The following is a 12,531-nucleotide window of genomic DNA, read 5'->3' as shown; positions in this document are numbered from 1 at the left end:
TAATCAGATGTCATATAATTGGCATTGCAATATTTCAATAACGAGTAATCAACACAATTGACTTTATGTATTTTTAATTGTTTATCCATATTATCATTAACACTTGAGGGAAAAATAAGCTGTGTCATTTTTTATTTTTTATTTTACTTATGGTTCAGACAACTCTGCTTTTACTATATGCCGTAATAATTATAAGTTTCCGTTCACTTAAAGATATTGTTTTTCGTGTTGGAAATTTAAATACGAAAAATATTTAGAGACAAGTGTGCTATGTTTGTTTGTCAATTATTTAATTGAAGTAGAAATAATACATCAGTGTACATAATTTTATTGTGTTGTTCCCTTCGTTCTTTACTTTAAAAATACAACTTAACAGCTTTGCAATCAACTGAAATAATATATAAAAAGTAAAAACAATAAACGTTTGGCTTTCTTAATACGATATCATTTCAAACGCTGTTGGAATGAACCATTGCTTATTAGAGGTTTACAAGGTAATTTACCCAAGTACGCAAATGTAATGGTCGATTGCCCGTAGGCATGATTCTGTTTTATTTCTTTAATCCGGTTGTAAAAATGCATGACCGAAGGGTCATCAGATAAGCAAAAACAGGGCCAAAATCTGATAAAATAGCGCTGTTTAACTGACTGTACGAAAATCCGTATGTCCGAAAATTTAGAATCATGAAAACATAAATATTTTGCCTTAAAAAGGAAATGTAAGAAAATTTAGAATGTAAGAGAAAATACGGTGGTTTTATGGTGTTTAAATCGATTAGAAATAGCAAAACCTAAAGACATTATCTCAAGTGTGATTTTCAAAAGATTTTATATGAATGTACACACACGGTAAAACTAGTCTATTAAAATGCAATACCTTCATTGGTTCTCATGTTTTTAATATTTATTAAACATAGGTATTTGTGAACACTTGTTGTTATATAATATTGAAATGTACACGCATACTGAACATAAAATCATTAGAATAACGGCTAAGTTGGTTTTTACTAAGATTGCAATAGTGTTTATTTTATTATTATGAATCTTATGAGGATAATTTTGAAAGTATGACACAGAGTATCTGAAGAAGATATATACATAATCACATATGTTGTTGTTGTTGTGGTTATTGTTTCAATATTTTTTATGAGTATCATACATTCAATGACGAATAGCTATTAATTTGTCATACAAACACCATAATTATTATTGGATTGCGGAGATTAAACAAATCGATTCCCTAGTAACTGATATAACTGATACATTTTTTGAGCGACAATTTGAAACTAAATCTAGTATTATTTAAATTTGATTATTTTAATTGCAGACTTTTTTTATTAACCCCAATTAATGTGAACGCAACGTTTCTTTTATTTAAATCGCTGAGTACGAAGCATCAAGCTATTTTTTAATTAATTGACAGTGATCTTTAATGTATGTCATAATATAAATTGAAATCAATCTTAATTAAAGCTTGAGTGGTTGGTTTGTAATAAGTTTTGTAAATGTTGCTGTAGGATATGTATGCACAATAAATACTAACGCTCTGGCATATTGTGATGGTGATATGATTATATATTGCACAATGAATATGTGATGATGTTCTTGTGATAATATTGAGGCTATAATTAGTTTTTGAATTAAGCTAGCTAATTTCAAATAAGATACAAACACATCCCAATCCTAAAATTATCAGTAAGTTATAGTATTGTTTGCCTCTAAGCGCATAATTAATTGAAGGCCTAGTTTATCTGTTAATCCTCGCCCCATGTGGTGTCCCAGTGGGTACACTGATATTAATACACGATGTATTGGTCCACAATTAAATCTCTTATAAAAACATGTCTCTCAGGTGACTGAAAAATGGATGTGTAGATACAACAAATACTACTACAACGGAGACTAAGATAACACATGTTACAATTAATTTGTCTTCCTTGCGTTCTTCTTATACGACAAACACTTCTAAAACAAAAAAGCAAAAAGCCGCTACTGCTACTGCTTCGGCTACTCTTACTGCTACTGCTACTGCTACTGCTGCCACTGCCACTGCCACTGCCGCTGCCACTGCCACTGCCGCTGCCGCTGCCACTGCCACTGCCGCTGCCACTGCCGCTGCCAGTGCTGCTGCTGCTGCTGCTACTGATAGTGCTACTGCTACTGCCACTGCTACTGCCACTGCCACTGCCGCTGCCACTGCCGCTGCTGCTGCTGCTACTGATAGTGCTACTGCTACTGCTGCTGCTGCTGCTTCTGCTGCTGTTGCTACTGCTACTGTTACTGCTACTGATACGGCTACTGATACGGCTACTGCTACTGCTACTTCTACTGCTACTTCTACTGCTACTTCTACTGCTACTGCTAGTGCTAGTGCTACTGCTACTGCTACTGATTCTGCTACTGCTACTGCTGCTGCTGCTACTGCTGCTGCTGCTGCTACTGCTACTAATGATAATAATTCTCCTTCTACTTCTCTTTCTACTTTTGCTAGCGATGCTTCATAATTTATTTTTAAATGTATCATTTTGTTAAAACAACTGTTATATATATTTTCTTAAAGGTGTAAAGAATCTAAACTTTTCTGCGATTAAAGTTTTATTTAACTGGATTAGTATAGGCCACATAACAGACGCTATTGTACTGATTTGTACTAAACAACATTTTGTCATAATCAACAGTTTTAACATGCCGCAGTTTCCTTGGAAGTTAACCTTTGATTGGAGTTATGTATAAAACATTAACAAGGTATTTGTTGACAGTTTGTCCTGTCACAATTATATATTAGTTGAGCCAAACGTGTGATAAAGATCCCTTTTGGGGTGGCGATAAATACTATTTATATTGTTCAACAGTGGGAGACTGAGAAAACATATGTTACAATTAATTTGTCTACTTTGCCTGCTTCTTCTTTATATATTTTTCTTGCTAATCGTTTAAGTTTAGTTTTAGTTAAGTAGGTATATCAATTTACATTTTTTGATAGATATTTATTCGGATAGTAATAGTATGTTTTATTTGACTTGACATCATTGAACCGGTTTATTCATTGATAAGATCGGGATCTCCACAGGTGTTTAATCTCGATTGTTAGGTGGGGAGAAGGGTCCGAATGATAATGTTGTCGTCGGCTTACGAATCACATTTCACAAGTTTTAGACAAATATGCATACGTTATAAACCTAATTTAAGTATTACATAGATAATAAGTTATCTTTATTTTGATGAGCTACGTTTAAGGTATAAAACTATAATTATCTATGTGTTGTGTGCCGCATACATACCATCTTGCTTTTTTAAATTTGATCACAACGGTCCGAAGTCATAAACATTCATTATGCATGGTTGCTAAAGCACAGTGTATACTAACTAACCTATGTTTATTGTTGTTTGCTAGGGTTATTATTATTATTTATTTTTTTTTATTTGGGGGGGGGAGGGCTTTTATAGAAGATTTCAACTAGTCCTTCAATTAACGAAAAAAAAAATTGGTATAGGAAATATAAAAGAGTAATAGACAGCTTCATTCATGCTGTTCTATTATGGTGTTTTAACGCATATAATTATGTATGGTTGATGAAGCACATTGTATGCTACCGATGTTTATTGTTGTTTGATGATGATGTTAAGTTGGTGTTGCTGTTGTTGTTAATGATGATGATGAGGAGGAGGAGGAAGAAGAAGAAGATGATGATGATGATGGTGGTGGTGGTAGTAGTGACGACGACGACGATGATGATGATGATTTTGATTATGATAATGAGATTTGAATTAAATTAATGCGCAACGATTTTTCTTTTTAGCGGCCAAGCGCAGATATCTGCGCTCGGCCGCTGTAAGGGTTATGTAATATTTGCAATCTACATAGGAGTCAATAGCAGATACCAAGCACTATATGCTTATGAGAAACAAAAGCAAAATATTGGCAATCGCTGAAATCTCGAATATGACTTAATCATTTTATTAAATGAAAACCGGTAACTATTTTAAACGGTTATTATATTGCAACAACTTAGCGTTGTTTATCCAAAAGACCATTGTTATAATTACAGGGACGTCAATAGGCCAAACTATTCAGGAAATATGATTTGAGTCGTCAAGAATAGATTTTGAGATCAATGTACGTCCGATGAGATTTAAAGGGAGTTGGAGGCGTAGGGACAGATTCGTTCGAGTACGCGATCATTTGAGAACAAATAATGTTGAAGCTTTATCGGAATTCCGGAAATTTGCGATCGGTACCGATTTTTCCTGGTTCTTTTTTTATAGATTCTGATAAGTTAGCGGCCGGCACGGACATGAATATTAACTGACGAAAACCTCTTCGCTACTTTCCGAAAATCTTCGACATGTTGCAAATATCCGTAATATTCCGCATTGTACTCACCAGAAATTGCAACTAGAAAGACTACAATAAATCAATTAGCTACGGCTCGGGCGGGGATTTACCTTTTATCCCTGTAAGGGACCTAATGCCCCAGACTACCGGCTATTTTTTCCGGAATTCGAACTTGATACACTTGATATCCCTGAATTAAATATTTATATCCGCAATTTTGATCTCTAGAGTGCTGACTGTTAGTATTGTATTTGACTGGAATGACTGTCGATTATGTGTTTTTAAGATTAAAACAAGCTTACGAAGAACTTTGTGTTTGCTTTTTTGTACGCTTTCTTTTTAAAAATGTATTGTCCGCCACGGACGCAACAATTGACCAAATGTACCAGATTGTGGTCTCTTTAAAGTGCTATGTTTTTACTGCCGTAATATCTTTAACAAACTACACATTATTGATCGTGGACGTTTTATACTCTTATTGAATTTGTTTCCCCAAAATATGCTCTTCTATTAGTAGATGTTTAGGTGACGATGTTCTAATTATAGATCTTACACGGCCAAGAAACACTAGATAGGTCTTTGCAAAGAGAGCTGTTGGATATCGTGAATGCGTTCAATGTGGCCTGTTTATTTCAGAAAGCTATGTGCAATGTTTTATGGGGATTTCTATCAAATTGCCAATTGCAAAATTTGATTTAATTCATTCGGACCTACAAGCGGGAAACTTCTTCATTAAAATTCAATGGGCTTTTAAGAAGTTCGTTGAAAGGCCAAATTTGACGTTAAACAGTAATGCCGAAAAAATTGCTACTCAGTCTTATTTATCACTTTTTTTTGTAAGATTTACCAGTAGACGTTCGTCAGTGAAATTAAGCAAACACACAGTGCCGACAAATATGGAAGGGTATTTAGGTAAAAATTACATCCTTCTTTGTGACTGTGTCATGATTCTTGATGGTACTTTCAATTAGTATGTAGACACCTTTTCATGCTTGATGGCACTTACATCTTGCCTGATGTCCAATGTCTATTTACATTCTGCTTAATGGTATCATGCATGTGTACAGATGCAACATTCTTGTTCGTTAATTGCATGCTGCATATGTGTATGTTGGTTTGTGCAGAGAGACTTGTGCAATAGGCGCAGTGCATAATGGAATCAAATATTAATGCGTTTAATAAATTAACGCGATGGTAAGATGTGAGTTTCACCCAAGCACAAAGCAACATACTATCATGCATGATACAATGATGTCAATTGACAGTCATTCCGAAATGCTACGGAGGACTACGGAAATTTACGGCGTATAACGGAAATTTTATGTTATAGGAGAAGTTGCGCACCTTTGTAAGATATTTGCTACTGAACCGAAATTTACCGCGTGTTTGTAGACTTAACTTTTTTTTGGTTAATGACTAACCATAATTTTTGTACAGTAATTTACCTTCAATAACCAAAGAAAGTCTATGGATATATTTCAATATATGCTACTAATGCATGTATGCAGAGCTCCAGATTAGACGCTTAAAGTCGTAAAAAATTGAATTAAATTTAGTAAAAAAGTAGACTTAAATTCTGTGCGTACGGTAACACATTGGAAAAATAAAATAAGAATTCAAAATGTGTGATCATGCGTAAAACTCAATATCAATGCATATAATGTAAACATTTTATCAATGAGTTCCCACTCGTCTAGGCCCTCATTACAATTATGAAATCAACAGCACTTTAACGTTATTATGAATAACAGACCATCTTTACAACAGTCGAAAAGCCGAACGTTTTCCATTATCTGGTCCTTTTATCGCAAAAAATCTGCTGTAACCCGGCAATTGTCATGAGCTCTTCTAAGACTATAAACCTAAATGCGGATGTGCCAAAAATTATATTTACCTGAAAAAAAAAATTAATAATAGACTTTAAGCCTGGATTATTATAGAGTGTAAACCAAGATTTTGCTGAAAAAGTTATCTGGAACTTTGCATGTATGTTGAGAGGAAATCGATTACATTATTTCAAATTTACTAGAGTACTTTTATATTGCACCACATAAAATGCTATAAAACTATAATATTGAAGTGCACATATAAACTTTATTATAGATGGGTAGGTATTTCGTGTCAATCTCTTTCACATATGAAAGAGCTGTTGGTCATGCTGCTTTAAGTACATATAGATGCATGACACAATTTAGATTAAGCAAAATAAAACACTAGGTATTTGCCAAGAGTCAAATATATACGAGCAGTAAGAGCGTAATCGTGCACAGCGAGACTTACTCATGTAGAATTGAAACTCTTATTGCTTTCTTTCGAAATAATTTCATGTGTCCGATCTAATATGCAATATGCCCGGTGTTTTTTTTTGCGGATTAATGTTCCGTTTTAGATCCATAATTAACGAATGCCTCAATATTTTCAAAAATTAACACCGGAATAATGTTCACCGACATTTTTTCAAACAGATTGGATATAAATATTATAGAGCTTAACAAAAAATACATTAAGCCCTGTTCTCCCGGCACACGTGCTGGACACACAGGTGGTTAGCGTGTGGCTATGATAATAATTAGTGAAAACATCTTTTTGAATGATAAATAATCATATTAAAACGAAAAATCAAATTTTCTATAAAAAAAAATCACTATCGTTTTATATATAACAAGGTATCCAACTCGAAATCATCCGAAAACGGGGTGCATCGTTTTGAGCAGCCATTACTAAATTATTTTTGCAGCGATTTTCATGACCCGGTCTTATTCAACGCAGAAATGAATTTCCTTTTAGGAAATGTATATATATTGTTATATTTCTACACATGATGGGTCAAATTTTAAGAAATAAAGCTATACATACTTCGCTTGACCCAGTTGTGATCGATCAGACCGTATTTATGAATGAAATCCCCAGTTGTAAAGACACAACTCCGCATTGGAGCAATGAAATCACTCTTGTGTTTAAAATGTCAGTTGGTTGAAATGTATGTAAACAAAGGGTTGAAAATGCGCTGGACAGTTAGTTTTGATGCATAATTCTACGGCAAGCACGGTAAGAATGTTTTTTTTTCATACGTTTTATTGAATTATGGTATCGAGGTTCGTGAACTTTGCAGGGAAAATGCCCTTTTCCCCGTGAAGATTTCAGTCATGAATACTGTCTGATCGATCACAGCTGGGTCACGCGAGTTGTGTATCGTGTTATTTCTTAAAAGTTGACCCAGTGTTTGTAAAAATATTGCAAGACATATACATTTCCAGAAAGGAAATTTATTTCTGCGTTGAATAAGACCAAGATCGTGAAAATCGCTGCAAAATTGATGAAGTAATGGCTGTTTAAAACGATGCATCCCGTTTTCGGATGATTTCGAGTTGGATACCTTGTTGAATATATATTTAACTTATTTTTTTTAAGAAAAGTTGATTTTTCGTTATAATATGATTACTTATCATTCCAAAATATGTTTTCACTAATTAGTATTATAGCCACACGCTAACCACCTGTAGCTGGACACTTTTAAAAAACACTATACAAATTCAAGTACTTATGCACTTAATTGATTGTAAACAATGACGGTTGAAATCCGTGCGTGGGAATTTTTCTGGTAACCAAGAGCGACGTCAACGTTCATGACAAACCTGTTTATATGACATTTATTTATTGATTTTTTCCAACTTGATTGAAAATTATGTTTTATGATATTTTAATACATGTAGATAAAATAGTTGTTTTCTCAACTAGGAGTACAATAGTTGTACAGTACTAGACACGAGTACTTGTAACTTTCAGGTTTCTCTTTATACCACAGACATTATATAGTCATAAAATGATAAATATGTGTTTATAGACATTGTAATTATAGCATGGTAAACAGACTTAAGAAATCTGAAAGTTTCACGCACAGGTCTGTGGCAATGGGGGTTTGGGCTACTTTATAAATATGAGGTCGATATGCAATGCACATCGGTAGATTACGTCTACTGTAATTATTTGGACTAGGGAAGGGCCACAATTCCAACACATCAGCCCCGTTATGTTCTGAATAAAATACATGTATAATTTCTTGAGTGCCAATTGCATCTTACAAATATCAAAAATATCGTAGTTGTTCATCATTTCATAAAATATGATGTTTATGAAAGTTTCATGAATAAATCTCTCAAAATAAGAAAAAATCCCATGGGCTTTTTTTCTCTCATTTTAAAATGGGATTTTTTTATTACTATATCTTTTTATATATAATTGGCATAAAACCAATATACAGTCCTTAAATAACGTTAAAATACTTGCAAACGCAAATAAAACACGTTTTTTAAAATGTTCAAAATCCCATGGGAGAAAAAAAAATCCCATGGGAAAATCGAAAATCCCATGGGAAAATGCAAAAATCCCATGGGAACCCCAACTTTGCTCATAAATTTCATAGTGATGAAAACGCGTTTTTTGAGTGAAAATAACCAATTATTAATCAACGATAAGACTTTTATCAAATACCATGTCTCAAAGTAGCAAATCTTTAAGAAAAAGGGTACTTAAGTTTGCGAAATTTCGGTTTCGCAAAGTTTTTCCGGTGGCCGTTGGATGCAAAAGGTTAAACGGTTAACCTACCGAAACGACCAGTGAACCGGTTATATTTTCGGGAAAAGGTTAACCTGGAAAAAATATTTGATTATGTTTATTTTTCATTGAATAAATCGAAAGATTTACTTTTGCGCGTGACATACTGCCAACTTGCGCTGGCTACTAGTTAGAACAACAATTAAAGTAATACAGCAATAAATCAATACCTTTGTGACAACAAATAGGGGGTACGTTTTGATAACTGACACTATTGTTTTGTTTGACTCGCGAAAATTTAACTAGCGAACTGCGGGAAGTCGGAGCAATTAGCAAAGGCGTAATTGACACGTTTATTGAACTCGCGATAAAAAACAGTTGAAACATTGGACGGTGTTTTTTTGGTGTTTTGTTAACCAATATCCAACACTGATTGCTTGTTAATAAGTTAATAAGTAACAATTTTATCAAGAATTGCATTCGTAGTTAACATTTTGTCGAGTTAACGTCGTTTTTGTTAATAAGAAATTAATATTATTACTATAATTTATGTCCAACGATTCCCCCATTACCATCCGATGCAAGTGTTATTTAAGAAAGCAAATTATTAACTTATTAAATAATTTAACATCAATTAAAAAAAATAAAACCGTGAAATTTAGTATTTGTGTAATTGCTTAAAATTTGCGCGCTATGGTACATTAACATACATACGTAACTCGCAGTATTTGAGATCATAATACTTAGTTACTTCGCTTTTAAATAAATGTACTGATTAAATTATTAAACTTACATTTCGTTCAAAATTAATTTATTTTGTCCCTTAATTTTATCCACATTTTTTATTTGTATATATATAATGAACATCAAACGACAATACTTCGGCTACAGACGCTAAAATGCAAACAACAAGATATGCAATTATCGAATAAGAAGAGATGCGGATCGTTGAACACACATGACCCACTTTACGTCGAATTGAAAGGGCAAAGCACATTTCTATATTGAGCCAATTTGAGTTTCAAACATTAAAGAGAATGAACAGTATTCCACAGCGAATTCCGCATTTCTGATTCACTAAATAGAGTGTCTTATATCTGGTAAAAAGGGTCGAGTGATCTGGAATACAAGTGTCATTGTAATTGAGGTGATCGGTAAAAGAAGTGTCCATGAAAATTTGGCATCCGACTCTTTAAACATTTGAATTTCCTCAAATACGTTAATAAACTAAAATGTAACATGTTGTAACATTAATGAACATATTGATCTTTTATTTGGAATAGTTGGCACGCTCTTGATTTATTTCCAAGTATTTTTATTTTGTGGAAATACGTACTGATCATCTAAATCATGATGATTATCGATGGAATTTTATCATTTTTGTATAAAATCCACCGTTTTTCCACGAATTTCTTTCTTTGCAATTCAAGTACTATGCAATTAATCGACCAAACAATGTTTCGTGTCTGTAAACCAAATGAGCAGAACAAAAAAACTTAAGAACTCGCGCCGCTCGCGCGTGGCTTTTGTTGTTCTCTGTTATCGAAGTGGCATCTGTAATCAAAGTATCCACATACCCGGCGTGCAAGTTTCGTATCATAAAATTTGTTTAAAAAATTTGTAAATGTATGCTATATAATTGATTTATTTTTCCTGCGTAAATGCAAAGAAGTAAAAAAAAATAAAGAACTACACCATGTTCATTTTCAGGTGTTATTAACTGTTTTTGGTTAGGCCGCTTATATTACGTTCGCGTCGTATCGCTCACAAAAATGGTGTGTTCCTTTGTTCATTCTGTTTAATGTTTGAAACTCAAATTGGCTCAATATAGAAATGTGCTTTGCCCTTTCAATTCGACGTAAAGTGGGTCATGTGTGTTCAACGATCCGCATCTCTTTTTATTCGATAATTGCATATCTTGTTGTTTGCATTTTAGCGTCTGTAGCCGAAGTATTGTCGTTTGATGTTCATTATATATATACAATTAAAAATGTGGATAAAATTAAGGGACAAAATAAATTAATTTTGAACGAAATGTAAGTTTAATAATTTAATCAGTACATTTATTTAATAGCGAAGTAACTAAGTATTATGATCTCAAATACTGCGAGTTACGTATGTATGTTAATGTACCATAACGCGCAAATTTTAAGCAATTACACAAATACTAAATTTCACGGTTTTATTTTTTTTTAATTGATGTTAAATTATTTTATTAGTTAATAATTTGCTGTCTTAAATAACACTTGCATCGGATGGTAATGGGGGAATCGTTGGACATAAATTATAGTAATAATATTAATTTCTTATTAACAAAAACGACGTTAACTCGACAAAATGTTAACTACGAATGCAATTCTTGATAAAATTGTTACTTATTAACTTATTAACAAGCAATCAGTGTTGGATATTGGTTAACAAAACACCAAAATAAGCCGTCCAATGTTTCAACTGTTTTTTATCGCGAGTTTCAATAAACGTGTCAATTACGTCTTTGCTAATTGCTCCGACTTCCCGCAGTTCGCTAGTTAAATTTTCGCGAGTCAAACAAAACAATAGTGTCAGTTATCAAAACGTACCCCCTATTTGTTGTCACAAAGGTATTGATTTATTGCTGTATTACTTTAATTGTTGTTCTAACTAGTAGCCAGCGCAAGTTGGCAGTATGTCACGCGCAAAAGTAAATCTTTCGATTTATTCAATGAAAAATAAACATAATCAAATATTATTTCCAGGTTAACCTTTTCCCGAAAATATAACCGGTTCACTGGTCATTTCGGTAGGTTAACCGTTTAACCTCTTGCATCCCTAAATAATCATAATCATACAACGTGTTTCAAGTAAGCGAGCATTCTGTGCCACAGATGAAAGAGGACAGTTATGACAATGTGCAGTTGCTTTTCAGAATATAAACATGCAGAACACTAATTTTTTTATTTATTATGCAAATACGCTGATTTGCATTCACTCATGAATATGTCTGCCCTATATATCAACTGTGTCGTATCGCAATAAGTTAATCAGTCTTCATACATTTTTGATACCAAATAATAGGTCTTTATTCAAAACATTATGTCAACAATATAAAACAAATGATGGCTAGTACAACGTGAGGACATTAATCCGAGTATAGCAATCATATTTTATGTTCACTTAAAATTGTAAAACTGAATGCTTGAGCGCCTTAATAAATGCTAATTTCAATCAGTCGAACGGTCCAGCGGTCAACACGTTAAATTTGGTGTTTGAGGCTTACATTTTAATAAAGAAGTACACTTTGACGTTCCATTTCGACACCAACAATGCCTTCATAAAGTGACATATATCCGTTTAGATAAAAAAGTGCACCACATAGCAAGGTGCATAACTTCACATGATGATTTATATTGTTCATCACTCTAGCAGCAATACGGAAGGACGAATAAGACCAATTCAAAGCCTCACCCCTCTAACGTAGGGGCATACAACACCGGACAATTTGTATCGACTATGGATAATTGATATATGTTTATAATTTATCTTCACTGAGTTGATGCAATGTGATTTTGTTGTATTTAAGCAAACTGCTAATGTACATATACTTCCCGTAAGATGGCGGATATTTGCCAAGCTCCACGTAGGAGAAAATAAGCCAAACCTAA

The sequence above is a fragment of the Dreissena polymorpha genome, chromosome 12 (assembly GCF_020536995.1).
Source record: "Dreissena polymorpha isolate Duluth1 chromosome 12, UMN_Dpol_1.0, whole genome shotgun sequence".
Classification (NCBI taxonomy): domain Eukaryota; kingdom Metazoa; phylum Mollusca; class Bivalvia; order Myida; family Dreissenidae; genus Dreissena; species Dreissena polymorpha.
Note: the sequence above shows the minus strand (reverse complement) of the source record.